This window comes from Solanum verrucosum, unplaced genomic scaffold (genome assembly GCF_900185275.1).
Source record: "Solanum verrucosum unplaced genomic scaffold, falcon-dt-bn FXZP01000257.1, whole genome shotgun sequence".
NCBI lineage: Eukaryota > Viridiplantae > Streptophyta > Magnoliopsida > Solanales > Solanaceae > Solanum > Solanum verrucosum.
Genome location: NW_026020539.1, coordinates 4,058,344 through 4,083,087, shown reverse-complemented (window position 1 = coordinate 4,083,087; position 24,744 = coordinate 4,058,344). Strand labels below are relative to the sequence as shown.

At 36.9% G+C, this 24,744-nt stretch overlaps 1 pseudogene; it reads left to right on the top strand.

The window, feature by feature from the left end:
- Positions 1-17,378: 17,378 nt before the first annotated feature.
- Positions 17,379-21,372, top strand: LOC125809922 (uncharacterized; annotated as a pseudogene).
- Positions 21,373-24,744: the final 3,372 nt, after the last annotated feature.

Below are 24,744 nucleotides of genomic sequence, written 5' to 3'. Positions count from 1 at the left end.
ATATTCCCTCACACCCATACTTTCTTGACGAAGTTTGATAAACTCAAGCACCTTTACTTTACTCATCTTAAGGGGAAAGAACCTATCAAGAAAAGCAACCTTAAACTTCTCCCAATCAAAAGGACCCGCATCTTTCGATCTCCCTTATTTCCATTGGTTGAACCAAGTTTGAGTAACACCTTTTAGTTGATAAGCGAACAACTCTACATTTTCCACCGGTGTCACTCCCATGATCATCAAGACCTTAAAAACCTCATCAATGAACTCTTGAGGATATTCCTCAACCTTAGAACCATGTAACTCCGGAGGATTCATCCTAGTGAAGTCCCTCACTCTAGATGTCATCGTACTCATATTTGGGTTCATGGGAACCGCAACCTCCCTATTGGCTTGGGCCACCATGGCTTGAGCCAACACTTGAAAAATATCCCTAAACTCGGCATTAGTCACTTGCTCGGCCAAAGGATCGACCGAAACTTGAGGAGCTTAGGGAGAAGCTTCTTGTTCCGCATTCTCCCACACATTCCTTCTAGCATAAGCTCTTTGAGTAGCCATGTCGTGTAGAGCATCGGATAAGGATTAGGAGAGAGACTTTATAGAGTTAAACTCTATAGCACGACTTTAGAGTAATGAATGAAGTGGATTTTCCTAAGCATCTTATAGCCTTTCATTCATAAATGTGGCGTGCTTCACACTCATAAACAAGACTCTACTCGACGTGGCTTATGAGATATCCTAGGACCATTCAAAACCTTGGGCTCTGATTACCAAGTTTGTCACGACCCATGGGTAGCCGTAGATGTAACATGGCGTATAGGACCCCGAGAGATCCCATACAATCCACTTAGCATACATAACATAAGAAATATAATAAAGGAAGTAAAACAACATTTCAAGACCAATAGTTTTATAAAATAAAAACGGAAGTCCAAAACACTTGTCTTAATAGCCATCTAATACAATAGAAGAGAAATTGGGCCTAGCCCCTACACCATGTCCAAAACTGGAAATAAGAAATAAAACTGAAACAATAAAATCCATCCATGAAGCATAAGGACTCACCAAAGCTCAAGAATCTCAAAATCAACCACTAGCCATAAAACGGAGAAACGTGATTGTTGGACCCTACATTTGGGGAAATGTAGGCAAGAGTATGCGTTAGTACAAAACAATGTACCAAGTTTGATAACTATATACATAAAACATTTAAATCATGCTAAAAGAGAAATTTCATGACATGCAGTTGACCAAGCTAAAACATGATATAAAGGGTTAGAAAACATAAGTCATAACACATGGTCAAATGCAAGCCAACATATTAAAACCTTTGAACACATGTGCGATACTTCTTGAAGTAACCTTAGTTCATTATTAATTTGGGGAGTAACCTTAACTGGCATAGAGACCATGTGAGCTATAACATGATTCCTTGGTGTATCCCACACTGAAAAGAATTGTCATACTTGCCAAGGTAAGGACCATGAACTTCTAGCTTAAGTGGATCCACTAGCTAATGTCTATCTAGACAATAATTCTATGGGGGCACATAGGTAAGGGATAAGGATATTGCTTCTAGAAACTCAGCCTCTACTAATGGGAGAGCTTCCATCTCGATATCCTCTCAGTGTTAACCATAAATCTCATGGAATAGTCATTTCTTACTTGTTCTTATTATCCATGGAAGGGCACGTTATCTTGTCAATCCAAGCTAAGTCATAATCCATGGAAAGGTATCATTCGATAACCAATCCAAGTTAAGTTTCATTTGGATAGCTCTTAATTGTTGATTCAATTAGGTGAGAAGACCTTTCAACCTTAAAATCCTTACTATGTGAGAAAACCTTTCACATCATGCTCTTATGTGTTTCATGAGAAATCCTTTCAACAACACAATAACAACATCATCATTGATACTTTACTCTCAAAGCATCCTTAAAACATTTGCATAGATTTCATAAGAACATGCATAATTCTATAATTTACCTTTCAAGATTCAAAACCCACTTTCAATCATCAACATTTAGAAAAACATGGGTTAGATATAGATTTCCTCATAAATTCCTGTAATTCTCTCAATACATGCTTTATTTCATAAAACTCCTCCTTTATAATCAAAATCCCACATCACATGATCATAACTTGAAAACATGGGGAAAACATGAGTTCATAGGGGAATCATCATAAAATAATAGTATTTCATCAATTCATGCATAAGAGATCATAATTCAATTATTTAAATCAATAATCAAGACAACCCATGGCAATTGAAGAAAACCCTAACTCAATAGGGGAATTCTAACTTCGAAAATATGAGAATTTGGGAACTCCATGAATTGAAGGAATCCATGGATGAAAACTAACATACCTCAAAACCAATTGCTAATCTTTAATGAAGGAATTGAGACTTGACCTTGATCCTAGCTTGAACCCTTTCTTCTTCTTCTTCAAGTTCTAGAGAGAGAAATATTTTGGAGAGAAAGAGCTTGATTTCCTTTGGTGAATTTGAGAGAATGGTTTCTATTGGGAAACTTGGGGATTAAAATACTTATATAGATGTCTTAGTGAAGGGTAAAACGACGTAGTATAGAGATAAAATAATTAGAAAAAGACCAAAATTCCCCTAGACTTAGCTGTTGAATCTCGACCCACGACCACTAGTTGACGGACTGTGGACACACCGACGGTCCGTCCTACACGACCATCAATGGTGGTCAGAAAGTGATTCTGGTCCCTTGAACCACGGGCCCTCAACCATGGACCATGGTCTAATCGACGGTCTGTTGGTCAGGCCGTGGTCCTGGGCCTTCAGGGTCTATTTTGGAGAGGTCCTCCACAGACCACACCTACGGTCTGTGGTCTCATCCATGAGTCGTGGGTGGTCCTTGTGGGTTGGCACCTACAGCTCATTAAAAGTGCTATTTACCATCTTTTGGATCTGGGGTGTTACACTCCGAACCTAGTGGTGGTTGGAAACACGATAGGTTTTATGCTCTTCAAACTCAAGAAGATCATGAGGGTTTCCCGAATGCAGTAATCGGTAAGTTAATGTCTTTTAGCTTGGGGTTATGTATTTCTTGATGTTGAGTGTTTCGTTGGATCTGGTAAGACTCCATGTATAGAGATAGTATTTATAGTAGTTCTTGAAAACCCTTGTGGAAACTTCTTAGGCATTTACTTGTATCAATTGTTTAATGGTTGTTACGACGTTGGTGTTATAGTTTGGATTGAGGAAGATGGATTTGAAAATACTGGTGGGGTTTGCTCCCAAGAGGGAATAGTGTGCTTCATGGTTTGTACGTGAGTAGAACTATGTTGATTTTGGAAGAGTTCCTTGTCATGGTTTGGTGGGTGAAAGTTCGAAGGCGATGTGATGTCCTAGTATCCCTATATATTTTCCTTCTATCTTCAAGTCTAGCTTGAGGTCTTCGCCCTCATGGTTCACTCTTTAGGATTCTTGTGTCTTAGTCATCCTCATGTTTCCTCATGCATGCATGCTCATAGAAAATTTGATTTTTTTCAAAATATGATTTAGTTTAAATGATTGCTTCATGATTATGTGCATTTGAGTATGATCTTGCATGTTTTTCTTATGAAAAGATGTTTTAAAAAAGGTATGCTTTAGCTTGGAGATGAAGTTTCCTCCTCGGATATGTGCATTCATGTTGGGCTGCTAGGTCCAGTTCTTATCTTACTTATGATAGTTTGAATATATTTTAGCTTGGAGTCCATGTTCCTCCTTGGTTATGTGCATTTTGATGAAGTTGCATTGATGATTGGGTTGTTAGTTTCTCTCCTACTCTTTTCGTGCTAGTTTGAATCTCATTCGAGAACGAATGATCCCCACGGGGAGATAATGTAATACCTCAGATTTCAAAAAGGGTAAAAATTTAGATTTTTCACAACTTGGTGTCAGCAACGATGACACCATCCACAGACCGTAGGTAGGACGACGGTCCATAGGTTGTGGTTGTGGTTGGTTAGTTTAAGTTTTCCAATATGTTAAGTTCTAGTACTTGTTCAACGGTCGACCAGGATGGCCCGTCATCCACTCCACAAGCCATAGATAGGGTTCGTAGGTGAGTCAAACTTAGAGAGATTTCATAGTCAGAATTCGAGAATGACGACCACGGCCTAGGGTCTGTAGACTTAACTACGGTCCGTAGGAAAAGGCCCGTCATTGGTGGCCCAGTAATTGAGTCTCTGAATTCAACAAAGGGTGAACAGGACGGTCCGTAGGTTGAGCCACAAACCATGGTTCACCACCGTCGTTGACAACGACAGTTATTTTGAAAGAAAGGGATTTTGGGTCAACTTCAAACGGTCATAGCTTTTAGCACAAAATGATATAGGTGGCCCATAACCTATCAAATTAAAGATAATTGAATCCTCTTTCCAACCTTACCAAGTTTGCTAAAATCCACACCCCGAGTAAAAAGTTATGCTCATTTTAGTGAAGCCCTATCGGGCAGACCATGAACGACGGACCCAGTCGATGGATGGTAGTCCAAACGATGGTTCGTCAATCCTGTTGTAGATGGCATTCAGCCGTTTTTAAGTCAGGGTTGTTGAGTCTTTTTCCAATTATTATAACTCAACACTATGTCATTTTGCTCTCTAATAGAAGCCTATATAATGATTTTAAACCCCCAAATTACCCGAACCCAATTCATTCTCTCAAATTCTCAAAAGAAGATCAAACTCTTCCTCACAAATGTTTATCTCTTTAGAAGTTGAAGATGAAGCCTCCTAATCCTTCATTGCTTCCAAGCTTTTGGCATGAAGGTATGATAGTTTTCATCCATTGATTCCTTCCATTCATGGAGTTCCTAAATTTTCCTATTTTCAAAGTTAGAAATCCCCAATTGATTTAGGATTTTCTTCAATTCATGGGTTCTCTTGATTATTTATTTAAATGATTGAATTATGATCTCTTATGCATGAATTGACGAAATACTATGATATCATGATAATTCCCCTATGAACCCATGAAATACCTATGTTTTCCAAATTATGATCATATGAAAGTAGGTTTTGAACCTTGAAAGGTGAATTATGGAATAATTATACATGTTCTTATGAAATCTATGCAAAGGTTTTAACGATGCTTTGAGAGTAAAGTATCAATGATGATGTTGTTGAAAGAATTTCTCATAAACACATAAAAGTATGATTGTGAAAGATTTTCTCACATAGTAAAGGGTTCTAAGGTTGTAAGGTCTTCTCACCTAAATTAATCAAAGATAAAGAGCTATCCTAATGAAAACTAGTTTGGATTGGTTATTGAATGATACCTTTCCCTGGATGACTTATGGCTTAGCTTGGATTGGCAAGATGACGTGCCCTTACTAGGATAATAAGAACAAGTAAGAAATGGCTATTCCATGGGATCTATGCTTAGCACCGAGAGGATATTGAGGTGGAAGATCTCCCGTTAGTAGAGGTCAGGTTTCTAGAAGCAATTTGCTTATCACTTACCTATGTGCTCCCATAGGATGATTGTTAAGATAGAAATTAGCTAATGGATCCACTTTAGCTCAGATTCATGGTTCTACCTTGGCAAGTAGGACAACCCATTTCGGTGTGGGAGACACCGGGGGATCATGTTATAGCTCACATGGTCTTTATGTCCATTAAGGCTAATTCCCACAATAATAATGAACTAAGGTTACTTCAAGAAGCATCTCACATCTGTTCAAAGTCGGTTTTACTTGCATTGATCATGGTTTCGTTGTGTGTTTTCTAACCTTCTTATCTTATGTTTGACTTGGTCTTTGCATATCATGAAAATGTTTGTTTTAGCATGATTTCATACTTTTATGCATGACTATCATACTTAGTGCATTTTTGTACTGACGCATACTCTTGCCTACATTTCCCCAAATGTAGGATCTGACATTCAGGGTTCTCAATTTCGTGGCTAGAGGTTGTTGGAGAGATTTCAAGTTGTGGTGAGTCCTCATGTTCCAAGGACCGAGCTTGATTTCCTATTTGCCTTTACTTTCAGTGTTTGAACTTGATGTACGGGATATATCCCGATAAACTCTTATTTACTAGATGGCTTTGAGACGATGTTTAGATTTCCGCTCTTCTCTATAAAACTTTTATATGTTGAAACTGTCTCTTAAATATTTTAAACTCTATTATCTTGTATGATGTATGCTAAGTGCCTTGTATTGGGCCTTTTGGGTCTTGTACGCCATGTCACATCTAGGGTGTACCTTGGGTCATGATAATGGTGCTCCGACAAGGGTGGTACTCCGGCGGTGAGCTGGCCAGAAAGATGAAAAACAGTGAAGAGACCTATTTTTATCTAAAAAATTATTAAACCCTATCCTAAAATATTTTATCCACCATCTAACTTTGTGGCCAAGAAATTGTTTAAATATAAAATTGAAAAACACTTTAGTACAATAACATGATCTTAAACCGTGGGCCAAACCACCGGTTAATAAAATATCTGTGTAGGCAATTCTTATCCAATTTTAATGTATTTCTAGATTGTGGTAAAAACAAAAAATGAATATTAGTAATAGTGACAAATAAAATGAATATTAACAAATGTAATGAATAAAATGAATGACATGTAAAAAATGTAGTTTCACGAAAAATAAGTTGCCTCATTAAAAACCTTACCAGGAAAATCCAATTGGGATAAAACCATGGTTAGGAAAAAGAGTACAACACGTATTTTCCTACCCCTGATAAAAAAATTACCTAATATCTCAGAGACGATGCATTCCAATCTTATATTATAACTTCTCAAATATTGATGTTGGGAATCCTTAGTGAATAAGTTTACAAGATTATCACTTGAACTAGTCTTTGAATGTCTAACTCATCATTTTATTGATGATCATCTGTGAACAAGAATTTTGGTGAAATATGCTTTGTCTGATCTCCTTTGATTGTATCCTCCCTTCAATTGAACTATATATTATTTTCGTATATGGTGGCTGAAATATTATTTTCCAAAAGAAAATCACATATTTTCTTAATATGATAGATCATGATTCCAACCAAACACACTCCCGACTTACTTCATAGATCAATATTATTTCTGCATGGTTTGAAGAAGTGGTTACTAATGTTTGATTCTTTGAATGCCAAGATATTGTTGTGCCTCCATATGTAAACAAATAGCCCATTTGGGATTGATCTTTATGCAAATCAAATAAATATTCTGCATCTACATAATCAAATCATTTATGACTCGAAGATTGATCATTTCAATTTTATTGAAGCTCGACTATTCTTCTCAAAGAAAATCACCCATCTTCTTTGTGTTGAGTCACTTGCTTTATTAATTTCTTGGCATAACTTAAATGATAATATGACAATCCCTTCACATAACTTTCGTTGTGTATATCAAATAATATTATGGTATTTATATAACGAACAATATGTAAGTGCATCAACTGCACTAATACATGGAATTTTAAATCATTTTCGTGAGATCAAAAAGATTTTTTCTCTGTGTTAAGCAATATCAGAATCATTGGGTACTCAATGGAATTGTTTTAAGACCTTTTACATCTTTCAAGAATTTTCATATAACCTTCATCGTCTAGTTAGACATGATAACCATTCATTATACATTTTCAAGTATTTTATCTACTGCCATACTGAAATAAGTCTCATTGCATCCACTACCGGAGAATATATCTCCATTTAGTAATGTAAGGATTTTTGCGAAAATCATTTACGTCCTAAGGCAAATATCGTACTTTGTATCTTATGGTTATACTTTCGCACAATGATTCATTTGTACCCCAATGACATATATTTTGATCTAAGAACTATAAGTTCAAAAACATTTCTTTCTAAGTGAAACAAAATATACTTGCATTGTAACACCTCGGCCTTAAAAAGGACTAAATTTAGAAAGAACTAATTTGGAAAGAGCTAATTTGTGATTTGTTCAAGTTAAGCTTAAGTTGTAAGTTTTAAGTCAACTTCAGACAAACATAACATTCAATACAGGATGAGTTAGGTGGTTCATAAGATATCAAATCAAAGGTCTTTGAATCCTCTTTCCAACGTCACTGAGTTTGCTAAGTTTCGAGTTCAGATGAGGGAGATATGCTTGTTTGAAGTCAGTCTGTCCAGTTAAGGAAAGTTACCTAAATTAATGAGGGGTATTTTGGTCTTTTCCTTACCCCACCAACTTTAAACATTTTTAGTAATATTTTAGGGGTAAAAACTGATTTGATTCAGTTTTCACAAACCTAAATACGCTTAGGATTTTGAGAAGACTTCAAAAGGAGAAGAGAGGAAAGGTTCAAGGCGTTCGTCAAGGTTCTTGAGATTTGTCGAGGAATTTCATCAGGTGTTGATCCCTAAGAGGTATGTAAGATTCCATAGTTATGGGATCATTCGTCCATACGCCAATCATGATTTACATTATCGAATTCATCCATAAAGATTGAGAAATTTACGCTCTTGAGGTGTTGTTCTCCATTGTTGAATTATGATGTTTGGTTGAGTTCTTGAGGCAAGGATCTTGTTAATGAGTATTGTTCTTGAAGGTTTTAAATTTATTTTCATGTAATTAAGTTGGGTAAAGGAATCTAAGAGGGTTTGGAAGAAACCATTCGATTCTAGGCGAATTAGGGTCAGAAAGGAGAAACAAAATTCGTCAGATTTTCTAGGCAGGGGGTTGGCACGCCGCGCCAGCAGTGCACCAGAAAATTGCCTCTGAAGTTAAGGGGTTGGCGCCATGGTCGCCTGCCCCATCCTATTTTTCAATCATCTACTCTGTCTGCTACTCTAAACTACATTTAAAGATCGAGAGATCTTTTATAACATGAATCATAACCCTTGAATTTATAATTCAAATTCAAGGTAGAGTTAAGAGTAAAGTCGTGAGAGTTCTTTCGAGTCATTTAGAAAAGTCTTTTACAATTTTTTAAAACTTGATTTAAGACTTGAGTATGAAGATGATGAGAGTCGAGTTTCATTTTTAAAAATGAATATATGGGAACTAAGTATTCCCAAGAGTAAATATTTTTACATTTAAAATGAGAGGAAACATCGATTTCCAAATGAGTTCATGAGGAGTTTTGATTACTATCTCTTTGAAGAGAAACCTTTTGAGCAATAATCTCAAAGTTTGAGGATGAGAAAATGTTTTTCAGCATATGAGCTGAGCTATATAATTGGGAGAAGTCTTGAGCACCGATATAGGGACGAGTTCGATAAACTCAAAGTCCTCATAAACCATGTAGCCAGCGTGGGTAGAAAAGGGTCATACTTTTTATATGATTCCTTATTGCTTTTTAAGCATAGCTTAGTGGATCAACTTAGTTGAGGATGTCTTAAACTACGGCAACGTATATGACAGTGCTGGAAGCGTGGTCGAGACGTTGTATCATCACATAGCTCATAGTGATTGTTGTGGGTTAGAGAATCTCCCAAATTGAGTTATTTTGTATCTTTACATAAAACAGAGTTGTTATTGTATTTTTAAATATATTAAGTTGTTATCTACTATTTCAAATACTTCATATAAACTGCATTTTTATTGTTGTTTTTATATTGTATTTAGTTGAGTATCCATGAGTTGATGTTGATGTTGAGTTGAGGTGAGTATGTTTCCTTCTTTCCAAGTTCAAGCTTTTATGTTATGTTCAGTGTTCCCCTTACATGCTCGTACATTCAATGTATTGATGTCATTTGGTTTACATCATGAAATGATGCAGATACAGGAGATCAAGGTCATCAACAGGTGTTTCGTCGATACCATAGTAGTTCGAGTTAGCTTTGGTAAGCCTCCTTACTTCTGGAGGATTCCATTTACTTTTTGGTTTTGTTAGGATGTCGTGGGTCTTGTCTCGACTTCCATCTTTGTCATTTAGAGGCTTCATAGATAGACAGTAACAATTTCATTTCTTTATTAAATGTTTTAAAGACTTGAGTTGTCTATTTTTAGCTAGTTGAATATTCTATTATATTTTGAGTTATTCATTTGAGACATTTGAGTGAAAGTTTGATATTGGAGTTCATCTTATGTTGAGTAAGTCTTCCACTGAGAGTTGAGCTAGGCCAAGGGTTTGCTTAGAGTCAACAATGGTTCTCTAGTGTTGGCCACGTCCAGGGTTTAGGCTCAGGGCGTGTCAAACTTGGTTTCAGAGCTAGGCTTTCAATAGTCCTAGGGAGTATTTGAAGCTGTGTCTGAAGAGTATTAGTTATCGATGTGAAGCACACTATATCTATAATTAGGAAGCTGCGATATTTAGGAAATTTCTCACTTTTTTCATACTCTTTCGTGCGATAGAGTTCAACTCTAAAAATTTTCCTTCTAATTTGTGTTTGCGTGTATCTTTCAGATCATGCCTCCACGAAGAGTTGTTTGAGGTCGTCCTTCTAGGGGGAATGTTGATCTCCAGGATCAAGGGGTACCCAATGCACCAGAAGTGCAACCCCAAGAAGAGGTCACTAATGTTGAGTTCTAGGATGCTATCTGGATGTTGAGTCTAGTTATGACCAACCAAGCTAGACAACACAGAGTGAATCGACAGGATATGGCTGAAACATCAAGGATCTGTGAGTTCTTAAGGATAATTCCTCCAGACCTCACCAGTTTAAGTGTTAGTGAGAATCCAGAAAACTTTGTGGAAGAGTTGCAGAAAATGTTTGAGGTGATGCATCTTTCAGATGTTTCAACGTGTGGAACTAGTTGCATACCAACTCAAGGGTGTTGCTAGGATCTGGTATGACCAATGGAAGAAGAGTAGAGCTGAAGGAGCACCAATTGTGAGTTCGGTTGCGTTTGAAGGTGCCTTCATGGGGCGTTTCTTTTCCCGTGAGCTGAGAGAAGCAAAGGTAAGAGAATTCCTTACACTTAAGCAGAAATACATGAGTGTGCATGAGTACAACCTCAACTTCACTCAACTGTCCCGTTATGTTCCGGAGATGGTTTCTGATATGAGGAGCAGGATGAGCTTGTTTGTGTCTGGGTTGTCTCAGTTTTCAAGAAAAAAGAAAATACTTTGGTTTTGAAAATCAACTTAACTTAAGTTTTAAAGAAAAAACAATTTTCAAAGGGAGTCACCAAACACGAACAACAAACTGAGAATACTTTGACATGATTTGGGTTGCGACATTCTAGGAACTTTGAATCAGTGAGCTAAATATGAAATTCTTAGGAATGAAATGACTACTCCCAAACCTTTGTGAGCTATATTTCGTGAGCAAAATTCTAGTTAACTTTCTATACCCTTTCTCAATTGTCTTCCTAAATTTTTCCCAACTTCAATAAAGAAAAGGAGGGGGGGAAATATGAGGCCATTTCGAGTAAGAACAAGGGAATTTTAGAATCCCCACTCGAAAATCTCTGCTGCTTGTACGAAAATTCTTCAAATTCCCAACAAATTCCAACGGCTAAACAACAAGGGTTGTCGATCTTAAGACTAGGATGAGTGAATCGTTGATATCGCTCCACCTAGCACTGGCGCTTGTATGAATTGTCGAGGGAGTGAAGAAGACGATGAGAAAATGCAGTGTACTGTTGTACGCATAGCTGGTGGCATGTACACAGTGTGAAGTCGCTATGAATTTTGACACAGTGTCTAGACGTCGCTTGCTGCTAGTGAACATTGGGATGGAAAATCGAATTGTTCTTGGAATATTCTGCTTGGAGTTGAGGAAATTATGAACGTTGGGTACTCTTCGTCTTGACACCGTGAACTTGCTGACAAGGACACATCTGGATTTGTTCTGTTGAACGTGAAGTTTCCTGGGTCTTCTCTTGTGAACACAAAATTTGGGTCGGGTTGGGTGTTACTTGGTGGGTTGGGTATTGAGGTTTTAGAGGAATTAGGCTACTAATGTAGCTGTTGTATTGGGTGCTGGAATTTAGAAGGGAAAAATGGCCCAAGAACTTTGGTCTTGCAATTAAGTTGAAGAATTACTAAAATTGCAATTACGGAAATGACCGTAAGAATTTCAATCATAACCAATAGAAATTAATAATCTAGCCAAATGAGTTTAGTTGATGATTCGGCTAAAACTAAACAAGATGAATTAATAAAAATTAATTAATGAGCTTCTTAATCTTAATGAAATAAAATAATTAACTTGATTATAAAATAATTAAACTATTTAATTCAAAAATTATAACTATAATTCAAACTAACTAAATTTACAAAATATTTAGTTTAAAAATGTAATTCTTTTGATATGATATTCAAATATTTATGAAACATACTAGTTGTATATATAATTATACAAAATATATTATTTATTTAAAAATATTGTAAAAATGACTAAAATTACTTTAAGAACTTGAAAAATATTATAAAGCTAATTATTTCAAATCGCTAGAAATCTAAGAATCTCAAAAATTAATTCCTATCGAGGAGGGTCAAAATTGGGTGTCAACAACTGTCTCTCGTTTGACTTGGATTGACGAAAGAAATTCGAGGAAACTGAAATTGACGAATCCTATTTTGACCGACCACATCTTAATCTTTAAGTAAAAGGATTTTGGTACAGACTTTAGGAATTATGCTTGAACCCCAAAGAATGTGTTTCCCACATATCTCAGGTTATATGAGAATGCAGGTCACTTGTAGTTCGTACGCTTGATTCAACGCACGATTCTGAAAAAATTCAAAAGCCATTGCGATATCGAATTATGAATGCACCGGAATGCTTAGGAATAAGACTTAAGAGAGAATGTTAGAATGCAATCGAGTTTTTAACACTGATCCCGCCTACATATCCTCCAACTTGAGGAATCAGGCTGCTTGTAGTTCGACTCGAACAGATGAAAAGGAAATCTAGTATGCAAGATAACCTTTGGTTGGGAAGAGGGAAAAAGTAAGTCGAGTACTACAAGGAGGCTTGCAACCTCTTACACATGAATGTGGCGCACTTCACACCCATAATTAAGAAGTTACACATACATAATTTCCAAACCTCTTGGAGCATTGTCACTCGAATTGGAAAGTTGCTTCCGGTGAAAAACTAAAATCTTCTAGATGTGAAACTGAAACCGATAAACCCAAAGAAAAACCCACATGTCTTATGATAGGGGTGTGGTTTGATTGTGGTGGAAGTCGCTCCTAAGCTCGCGTCCTAAGAGTTTAACTCTCCTCTTCGGACTATGTCCCAATTCGCTGCTAAGAAAAAGTTCCACGTTGTGATTTATCCTTGTTGATGTCGTCCGCACCTGTGGTTTGATTTGAGAATTCATCCTCGTGGATGCTCTCGACAAAGACCGAGATAAAACTCATTAGCATAAAATGTAATTCAAATGGAGAGATAGCGACTTTTACCATGTTGACACTTAGTCACTCTCCTTGGACATTTAACATCAATTTCTTCAGCATGACGTTAGGCCAATAAAACTTGTATTTCATATTTGCAATATAATTTTTCAAATGTACTCTTCTTCTAATACCTATCAAAGTAATAAAATATAGACTGATGTAATATGTTGATGGCTCTCTTGATGACATTCTTGCAAATGAAAATAATGATGACGATAATCAATTGGTAAGATGATGTTGATCCATTGATAGGATAATGCTGCTACATGATAGGATGATGATGTTGATGATCCATTGGTAGGATAACGATGCTTCATTGATAGGATGACGATAATGATAGAATGATGATGTTGCTCCACTGATAGGATGATGATGATGCTCTATCGATAGGATGATGATGTTGATGCTCCATTGGTAGGATAATGATGCTTCATTGATAGGATGACGATAATTCATTGGTAGAGTGATGTTGATCCATTGGTAGGATGATAATGCTCAATCGATAAAATGATGATTGACAATGATCTATTGATAAGATAATACTGATGAAGATCCATTGGTAGGATGATGATAATAAAGATCCGTCGGTAGGATAATGATGAAGATCCGTCGGTAGGATAATGTTGATCCATTGGTAGGATAATGTTGATGATCCATTGATAGGATAATGCTGATCCATTGGTAGGATAATGATAATGAAGATCCATCGATAGGATGATGTTGATCCATTGATAAGATGATGTTGATCCATTGGCAGGATAATGCTGATCCATTGGTAGGATAATAATAATGAAAATCCGATGGTAGGATGATAATGATGATGATGAAGATCCGTCGGTAGGATGATAATATTCCATTGATAAAATGATGATGATGTCCCTCTACGTGATGGTATTGTCTCATTTGATAATACTCTAGGAATGTCCATCCGGATGGTAAAGACAATGTCCCTCTAGGTAGTTCATATTACCACGTCTAATATCGACGGGATTTTGTAATATTCTTCAAACGTTCTTGATACTGAAAAATGTAATCTCGTGTCATCGAAAATGCTTGTATATGTTGAGAGTGATGCTTTCACTTGTTTCTATTTTGAACACTTTATTTTTGTTGTGACCCATGTTTTGCTGAGAATTTAAACGAGGTGTTGCTGCTCGTATTAAGAACTCTTTCTTTTCTTCTGAATAACTTCATGACTTTCCTGCATCTACAAAAAAGTTGTTTATTTTAGGGAGCTCCTCTCCCTTTTGACTTTTCCATATTCGTTGAACGAAGGAATATGATGAACTTGAGGCAATCTTATAGACCTGCATCCACAGAAAAATTGTTAGTTTTTAAAAGAAACTGATTTGTGTTGACTTCTTCAATCGCTTGTTTCTTGTCTTGCTATCTTCAGTTGATCGCTCAGATCTCTTGCTTCTCAATAGACAAGACAACATTTTATGAAAAAATATTTGAAACATATAGATAAAACCTGTAAGAAAAAGATTTTCAAAAAGTTGTAATTGAAAAAGGTCAGTGTCAAGTGTTATGTCACGTCAAGCTTAAATGAACGTCCTTGGTTCGAAACTTTGGTGTGTCTGATAGCTTGTTCTGTAGAATTCAAAAATCCTTAAAGCTTGGGAAATTTCTGACACGGTCCTCCCGAAATCTACTATAATTAGGAAGTTTTGTAGTTGACTCTGAAATGCAACGATGCGGGAGATTGTTGAAGTTGACTATGAACTTTAACGATGTCAGATATCATTTGAAGTTAGTTTTAAACTTCTGATCATGCTCAAATTATTTGAAATTGACTACAAACTTCTAGTGATGCTTGAAGAAATTTTTGAGGCCATCCTAAAAAAATTGTCCCAATTAGATGTCTTGGAGTATCTCGAACTGTTGATATATATGACTTGTAGAATTTTTTAGACCCTCTAAAAAATTATGTCCCAATTCAACTTTCAATGTATCTTCAGTCTCGACTTGTTGGAGAGATCCTATTCTTGAGAATTTTGAGTCCCTCTCAAAAATCATGTCCCAGTTTTGATTGTAAAGAGAAATAGAAATCTTATGAGAGATATGACCGAACCAATGTGGCACCTATGTATCCCGTTGATGCAGGAATCAGGACAAATGTAGTTCCCCCTCGAAGATTAACAGAAAATAGGAAATTAAACAAGGAAATAATCGAGGCCGACATAGACTGCCTACGTATCTCATTCTTGAGAATTCTGGTCGAACATAGTTCAAGTACAAGAAAATATTAAAAAAGGATAATGGGGTGACTGAGGCCGACATAGGCCGCCTACGTATCTCATTCTTGAGAATTCAGGTCAGACATAGTTCATTACAAATTATAATTTTCTAACTATAGAACATAAGACGATTACAAACAAACGATGCGATTACAAGGAAAGAAATAAAAGAAACTCTGAATCTTCAAATATAATAGCTCTTGATAGCATCTGCGTCGATTGGCAACTTGAGATAAATGTCTATGCTCAACAACGATATGCCATCAAACAACTGTATCGATGTATTGTCTGGGCAAACTGATGAGTTTTCTTTTCTGAGCTTCTGTCAAATAGACATTGATTCGTGTTTCTTTGACACATTCATTTTCTTCTAGATTCTCGTCCAGATTTGACTTATCCTAATTCTCGAATTGTTTCAAATCTTTGATAAGGTGTTCAAATGTCATGATCTCCTCATTATACTCTTCAAACTCAGCTTCATCTACCTCATTTTGTTCATTAAACTTGTGACATGACATGATATTGACAGGTTTAAAAAATTATTTTTACAAAAACAAAAAGCAAAGATTGTTTGATAGAAAAAATTAAAGCAAACAAAATAATTTTCACAATAGAAGAGACTTTCATTGAAAATAAGGTAATACGAACTTTGCCCATGACCATGGGTCATGCAATTGAAGAGGCTTTTATTTAAAATAAGGAAATACAAACTTTGTCCATGACCATGGGTCATTTTGCCTTTTTCATAACATTACGAGGGATATTAAAACATAATCAGTTAAAATGACATAAAAGGTGGGTCCCAAGACTCATTCAAACTACCACCGATTTCCAAAATAGCATAGGATTCATCTTTTTCTATTAAGATGAGCGAGAAATCAAGAGCAAAGTGGAAGTCCAATTAAGAACTTACTCCATTGGCTCGGCGTCTCGTATGCTTGATGTCTCGATCAACTCCTTCAGCACAATATCACCTTCTTTGAATAAATTTTTGATTCCTTCCCCTAGAACATTTTGCATTGGAAATGACTGGTTAAGTGGGGCAATGACTTTGGAAAAGCTTGATCGATCTTCCACTTGTTTTGACCCTCCTTCAGTACTAAAGCAAAAGTTTGATGAGGTGTCATGATCACAAATTTGGATTTCTCTCTTTTGGTTGGAGAGGCTACAACTTTCTAAAGCATTTCAAGGTTGACTGAGACTATAACTTTCTCCACATTCAAATCTTCTTCGACTTCAATCATATTAAAAGTCACCCCTCCATGATTCGGCATAGGGTTACTATTGACATTAGGAGTGGCTTTCTGAAGAGTGACAACCTTTTGATCTATAAAATCTTGAATTTTATGCTTTGAGTTGATACAATCCTCAGTACTATGTCCAGTACCTCCTGAATGGTAAGCGCAGTGAAGATCAGGTCTTAATCTTAATGAAATAAGATAATTAACTTGATTATAAAATAATTAAACTATTTAATTCAAAAATTATGACTATAATTCAAACTAACTAAATTAACAAAATATTTAGTTTAAAAATGTAATTATTTCGATATAATATTCAAATATTTATGAAATCTAGTTGTATATAAAGCTATACAAAATATATTATTTATTTAAAAATATTGTAAAAATGACTAAAATTACTTTAAAAACATGAAAAATATTTGAATTTTATAAAGCTAATTATTTCAAATCGTTTGAAATCTAAGAAGCTCAAAAATTAATTCCAATCGGGGAGGGTCAAAATTGGGTGTCAACAGTCTCGTAGAGGACATGGACATAGCTAGGCTGATGATCCATGTGCAACTGGTTGAGAAAGATAAGGTGAGAGATAGAGAAGTGTTCCAGAACAATAAAGCTATGACAACATGAAATGTGTCCGGGCAGCAGAAGAGCAATGCGAACTGGTCATCTTTTCACAAAAGCCAAATGGACCTACTCCATCATCTGCTAGTGCACCTGGACCAAAGAACAGAGGTGAGTTCAAGAATCAGAATTTTCAGAACTTCAGAGCTAGACCTGCACAATCGCAAGGTAGTGTGGCACAACGGGGTAATTGAACTCCTGCATGTATTAAGTGTGGTAGGAACCACCAAGAGCGTGTCACAATGGATCCACTGGTTGTTTCAAGTGTGTTCAGACATGTCACTTCATGAGAGAGTGTCTTAAGAACAGGAAGGGTAATGGTAATGGGGGCAATAGAGCCAAATCTTCTTCAGTGGCTCCGCCAGATAGAGTTGCACCTGGAAGAGCTACTTCAGGGATAGACGGAGGACCAAACCGTCTGTATGCTATCACTTGTCACCAAGAGCAAGAGAATTCACCAAATGTTGTCACTGGTATGATAAAAGTCTTTACTTTTGATGTATATGCATTGTTATATCTTGGTACGAGTCTAACTTTTGTGACTCCATATATTGCTATAAGGTTCGATATTATTCCCGAACAACTTCTTAAGCCCTTCAGTATTTCCACACCTGTTGGTGAATCTATTCTAGCTGAGAGATTTTATCGTAATTGTACCATTTTTGTCAATCACAAGGACACCATGGCTGACTTAGTCGAGTTAGATATGGTAGACTTTGATGTTATTCTAGGTATGGACTGGCTTTATACTTATTATGCCTCAGTTGATTATAGAACTCGAACTCGAGTAGTTAAGTTCCAGTTTACTAATGAGCCAGTTATAGAGTGGATGAGTAGTTCAGTAGTGCCTAAGGGTCGTTTTATTTTATACCTTAAGGAGAGAAAGTTAGTTTCCAAGGGGTGCATCTATCACTTAGTCCGAGTTAATGACTGTTGTGTTGAGACACCACCTATTCAGTCAGTTCCAATTGTGAGTGAGTTTCCAGAGGTCTTTCCAGATGATCTTCTTGGAGTCCCTCCTGAGAGAGAAATAAATTTTAGTATAGATATTTTGTAGTCCGAGTTAATGACTGTAGTGTTGAGACACCACCTATTCAGTCAGTTCCAGTGGTGAGTGAGTTTCCAGAGGTCTTTCCAGATGATCTTCTTGGAGTCCCTCCTGAGAGAGAAATAAATTTTGGTATAGATATTCTTCCTGATACTCGGCCTATTTCTATTCCACCATATTGAACTGGCTCCCGCTGAGTTGAAAGAGTTAAAAGAGTAGGTGAAAAACCTTATTGATGAAGGTTTCATACGACCAACTATCTCACCTTTGGGCGCTCCAGTCTTATTTGTGAGAAAGAAAAATGGTTCACTTAGGATGTGTATTGATTACTGTCAATTGAACAAGGTTACCATAAAGAATAAGTATCCCCTTCCGAGAATTGATGATCTTTTTGATCAACTTCAGGGTGCCACTTGTTCTTCTAAGATAGACCTCAGATCTGGCTATCATCAATTAAGAGTAAGAGAGAGTGATATTTCAAAGACATCCTTCAAGACCTGCTATGGTCATTATGAGTTTTTAGTCATGTCTTTTGGTTTGACTAATGCTCCTGCAACATTTGTAGACCTTATGAACAAAGTTTTTAAGCCTTATCTTAATATGTTTGTTATCGTATTCATCGATGACATTTTGATCTATTCGAGGAATTAGGAGGATCGTGTTAGTCATCTTTGAGTAATTCTTCAAACTCTTAGAGATAGAGAGTTGTATGCCAAATTCTCTAAGTGTGAGTTTTTTCTTGAGTCAGTGGCATTCTTAGGCCTCATTGTTTCTGTTGATGGGATTCGAGTTGACACTCAGAAGATTGAGGCAGTGCAGAACTAGCCTAAACCCACATCTCCAACTGATATTATGAGTTTCTCGGGATTGGCTGTATATTATAGAAGATTCGTCAAGGGGTTCTCATCTATTTCATCCCCTTTGACAAAGTTGACTCAGAAGATAGCGAAGTGTCAATGGTCTAAAAATCTTGTGAGAAGAGCTTTCAGGAATTGAAAACTAGGTTGACTACTTCCCCAGTGTTGACCTTACCGGAAGGTACATAAGGTTTTGTTGTGTATTGTGATGTATCCAAAGTTGGACTGGGTTGTGTATTGATGCAGAATGGCAATGTTATAGCTTATGCCTACAGATAGCTTAAGATTCATGGTAGGAATTACCCAACCCATGATCTAGAGTTGGCTGTTGTTGTGTTTTTCTTGAAATTATGGCATCATTATCTCTATGGAGTTCATGTTGATGTGTTCCCCGATCACACGTGTCTTCAGTATGTATTCAATCAGAAAGAGTTTAATCTTAGACAGAGGAGATGGGTGGAGTTACTCAAGGGTTATGACATGAGTATTCTCTATCACCCATCTACGCCTAATATTGTTGCTGATGCATTGAGTAGATTGTCTATGGGTAGTACTTCCCATGTTGAGGAAGGCAAGAAAGAACTAGCCAAAGATGTGCACAGACTTGCACGATTGGGAGTCCGGTTAATGGATTCCAAGAAAGGTGGAGTGGTGGTGATGAATGGGGCTGAGTCATCGCTAGTGTCTGAAGTAAAATAGAAATAAGACCAAGTCCCTATTTTGCTCGAATTGAAGGCAAATGTTCATAAGAAGAAAGTGTTGGCCTTTGAACAAGGGGGAGATGGTGTGTTGAGGTATCAAGGTAGATTATGTGTACCAAAGGTGGATAAACTCCAAGAAAGGATCATGGAGGAAGCTCATAGATCCAGATACTCTATACATCCTGGTTCCATAAAGATGTATCATGACTTGAGAGAATTCTATTAGTGGAGTAGTATGAAGAGATGTATTGTAGAGTTCGTTGCTAAGTGTCCAAATTTCCAACAAGTCAAGGTAGAGTACCAAAGGCCCGGTGGTATGGCTCAAAATATAGATCTTCTGGAATGGAAGTAAGAGATGATCAATATGGATTTTATTACTGGTTTGTCGTGATCACGCAGGCAACATGATTCGATTGGGGTGACTGTAGACCGAATGACTAAATCAGCCCATTTATTGCCGGTAAAGACTACCTATTTAGCAGAAGATTATGCCAAATTATATATTCAAGAGGTAGTCAGAATTCATGGAGTTCTAGTGTCCTTCATTTCAGATGGAGGTGCGCAATTCACCGCACAAGGTTTGGGTTCGAAGGTAAATTTGAGTACTGCTTTCCATCCTCAGACTGATTGTCAAGCAGAGCGCACAATTCAGACTTTAGAGGATATGTTGAGGGCGTGTGTAATCAATTTCAAGGGTAATTGGGATGATCACTTACCTCTCATTGAGTTTGCTTAAAAAAATAATTATCACTCTAGCATCCAGATGGCTCCTTATGAGGCTCTTTATGGGAGAAGATGTAGATCTCCCATTGGATGATTTGAGGTTAGTGAAGTTGGGTTGATAGGACCATACTTGGTTCATCAAGCTATGGAGAAAGTGAAGACCATTCAAGAAAGGTTGAAAACAGCACAAAGTTGTTATAAATCATGTACCGATGTTAGGAGAAGAAACTTAGAGTTTGAGGTGGACGATTGGATTTATTTGAAGGTTTCACCCATGAAGGGTGTTATGAGGTTCGGAAAGAAGGGGAAACTCAGTCCCCGGTATATTGGTCCTTACAGGATATCCAAGAGGATTGGCAATGTAACTTATGAGTTGGAGCTACCGCCAGCGTTATCAGCAGTCCATCCGGTATTTCACATTTCTATGTTGAAGAAATGTATGGGAGATCCTTCACTTATTATACCTACTGAAAATATTGGTATTAAGGACAACCTATCTTATGAGGAGGTACCCATTGAGATACTTGATCGTCAGGTTCGCAAGTTGAGAACCAAGGAGGTAGCATCAGTCAAGGTTTTGTGGAGGAATCGGTTTGTTGAGGAAGCTTCTTGGGAGGCTGAGGAAGATATGAAGAAAAGATACCCACATATATTTGAGTCCGGATAAATTTCAAATCAAGGTACTAATTCTTTTCTTGGTACTCTTTAAATTGATATGTTGAGTGTGTTAAATTGCTTGTGGGGTGTTTGAGTTGGGTGTAAATATTTCCACCCTCCTTTCTGCTTAGAGTAATCTCATTCAAGGACGAATATTTCCAAGGGGGAGATATTGTAACATCTTGGCCTTAGAAAGGGCTAAATTTAGAAAGAACTAATTTGGAAAGAGCTAATTTGTGATGTGTTCAAGTTAAGCTTAAGTTGTGAGTTTTGGTTCAACTTCAAAAGACCATAACTTTTAGTACAGGGCGAGTTAGGTGGACCATAATATATCAAATTAAAGGTATTTGAATCCTCTTTCCAACACCATCAAGTTTGCTAAGTTTCAAGTTCGGATGAGAGAAATATACCTGTTTGAAGTCAGTTTGTCCAGTTAAGGAAAGTTACCCAAATTAATGAGGAGTATTTTGGTTTTTTCCTTACCCCATCAGCTTTAATTAAACGTTTTTAGTAATATTTTATGGGTGAAAACTGATTTGGATCAGTTTTCACAATCTTAAATACGCTTAGGGTTTTGACAAGTGTTCAAGAGGAGAAAAGAGGAAAGGTTCAAGGCGTTCGTCAAGGTTCTTGAGATTTGTCGAGGAATTTCGCCAAGGGTTGATCCCTAAGAGGTATATAAGCTTCCATAGTGATGGGTTCGTTCACCCACATACAAATCATGATTTACATTATCGAATTCATCCATAAAGATTGAGAAATTTAAGTTCTTGATGAGTGTTCTTGAGGTATTGTTCTCTATTCTTGAATTATGATGTTTGGTTGAGTTCTTGAGGCGAGGATCTTGTTAATGAGTACTGTTCTTGAAGGTTTTCAAGTAGATTTTCATGTAATTAAGTTTGTTAAACGAATCTAAGAGGGTTTGGAAGAAACCATTCGATTCTAGGTGAATTAGGGTCAGAAACAAGAAACAAAAATCATCGGATTTGCTGGGCAGGGGGCTGGCGCGCCGTACCAACAGTGCGCCAGAAAGTTGCCTCTGAAGTTAAGTGGCTGGCGCCCCATGCCACTCAGTACGCTAGGGTCGCCTACCCTATCCAGTTTTCAGTTGTTTGCTCCGTCTAAGTCCTTTTAAAGTGTACCTTCACTCCTTTCTGATTCTAACTGCTCTAAACTACATTTAAACATCGAGAGATCCTTCATAACATGAATTATAACCCTTGAATTCATAATTCATAATTGAAATTCAAACTAGAGTTAAGCGTAAAGTTTTGATAATTCTTTCGAGTCATTTTGAGAAGTCTTTTACAATCTTTCTAAAACTTGATTTAAGACTTGAGTGCTTGAGTATGAGGATGAGGAGAGTCGAGTTTCATTTTTTAAAATGAATATATGGGAACTAAGTATTCCAAGAGTAAATGTTTATACATTTAAAATGACATGAAACATCGATTCCAAATGACTTCATGAGGAGTTTTGAGTACTATCTCTTTTAAGAGAAACCTTTTGAGTAATAATCTCAAAGTTTGAGGATGAGGAAATGTTTTTCCAACATATCAGCTGAGCTATATTATTGGGAGTAGTATTGAGCATCTATATGGGGACAAGTTCAAACAACTCAAAGTCCTTGTAAACCATGTAGCCAACGTGGGTAGAAAAAGTGCATACTTCTTAGATGATTCCTTATTGCTTTTTAAGCATAGCTTAGTGGATCCACTTAGTTGAGGATTTCTTATACTCCGGCAAGGTATAAGAAAGTTCTGGCAGCATGGGCGAGATGTTGTTTCATCACATAGCTTATAGTATTGGTTGTCGGTTAGAAAATCTCCCAAATTGAGTTATCTTGTATCTTTACATACAAACTGAGTTATTATTATATTTTTAAATACATTGAGTTGTTATCTATTGTTTTAAATTCTTTATATAAACTACACCTTTATTGTTGTTTTTATAATGTATTGAGTTGAGTATCCATAAGTTGAGGTGAGTATGTTTCCTTCTTTCCAAGTTCAAGCTTTTATGTTATGTTCAGTGTTCCCATTACATGCTCGTATATTCAATGTACTGATGTCATTAGGCCTGCATCGTTTCATGATGCAGATATAGGAGATCAAGGTCATCAACATGTGCTTTGTTGATACCATAGCAGCTCGAGTTAGCTTTGGTGAGCCTCTTTGCTTTCGGAGGATTCCATTTACTTTTCAGTTTTGTTAGGATTTCATGGGTCTTGTCCCAACTTCCATCTTTGTCATTTAGAGGCTTCATAGATAGACAGAAGCAGTTGAGGAGTCTTTTCATTTCTTTGTTAAATGTTTTAAAGACTTGAGTTACCTATTTCTGGCTAGTTGATATTTTATTATATTATGAGTTATTCATTTGAGACATTTGAGTTAAAGCTTTATATTTGAGTTCATCTTATGTTGAGTAAGTCTTCCGTTGAGAGTTGAATCAGGACAAGGGTTCGCTTGGGGCCAACAATGGTTCTCGAATGCCAGCCACGTCCAGGGTGTAGGCTTGGGGTATGTCACGACCCAAGGTACCCCCTAGGCGAAACATGGTGTATAGGACCCCGAGATGCCCCTATACAAGCCGTTTAGCATTCATAGCATAAGAAATAGAACAAAGAGATAAAGAAATACATTTCAAGTCCCAAAAGTTTTTTTATAAAGGTAAAGCGAAGGCCTAAACACTTTGTCTCAATTTCCATCTAACCCAGTAGATTGAAATTGGGCCTAGCTCAACAGAGACATAACAAGAATACAGTCAATCCATACCCAAAATAACATCAAAATCTAACATGTCAAGCTCTACCAAATCAACAAAAGTAACTTTATGGGACAAGGAAACAAGACACTTTCTATAGACTCTCTTAGCCACAATAGAATCACCAACAAGAGTAAAGACATAAAAATGATCTAACAACATATCCGGAAGAACATCAAACCTCATAACCACATATGGCGTCACAAAAGACAAGGTAGCATCGGGATCAAGTAAAGCGTAAATATCAAGTTGGAAGACTTTCAACATATCGGTAACCACATCGGGAGAACCCTTTTGTTCACCACAAGTGTGGAGTGCATAAAATTGGTTTTGCTTGGGAGCATTGGAACCCAAACAACTAGGAGGATCTTGCTTTCCCTCTCTTCCTTTAGCCGTAAGCATTGGGAAATCCCTCATCTTATGACCACTTTTACCACAACCAAAGCATCCATCCGTGTTGGCTAGGCACTTACCCTTGTGCTTTTTTCCACACCTAGCACAAGCAGACATATGTAATGAAGATCCATTACCATTTCCTCCTTGAGGATTAGGGTTAGACACCCTCTCTTTGTTGAACTTAGAAGGAGCATTGGAGGAACATTGACCGGAAAGCTTTTGT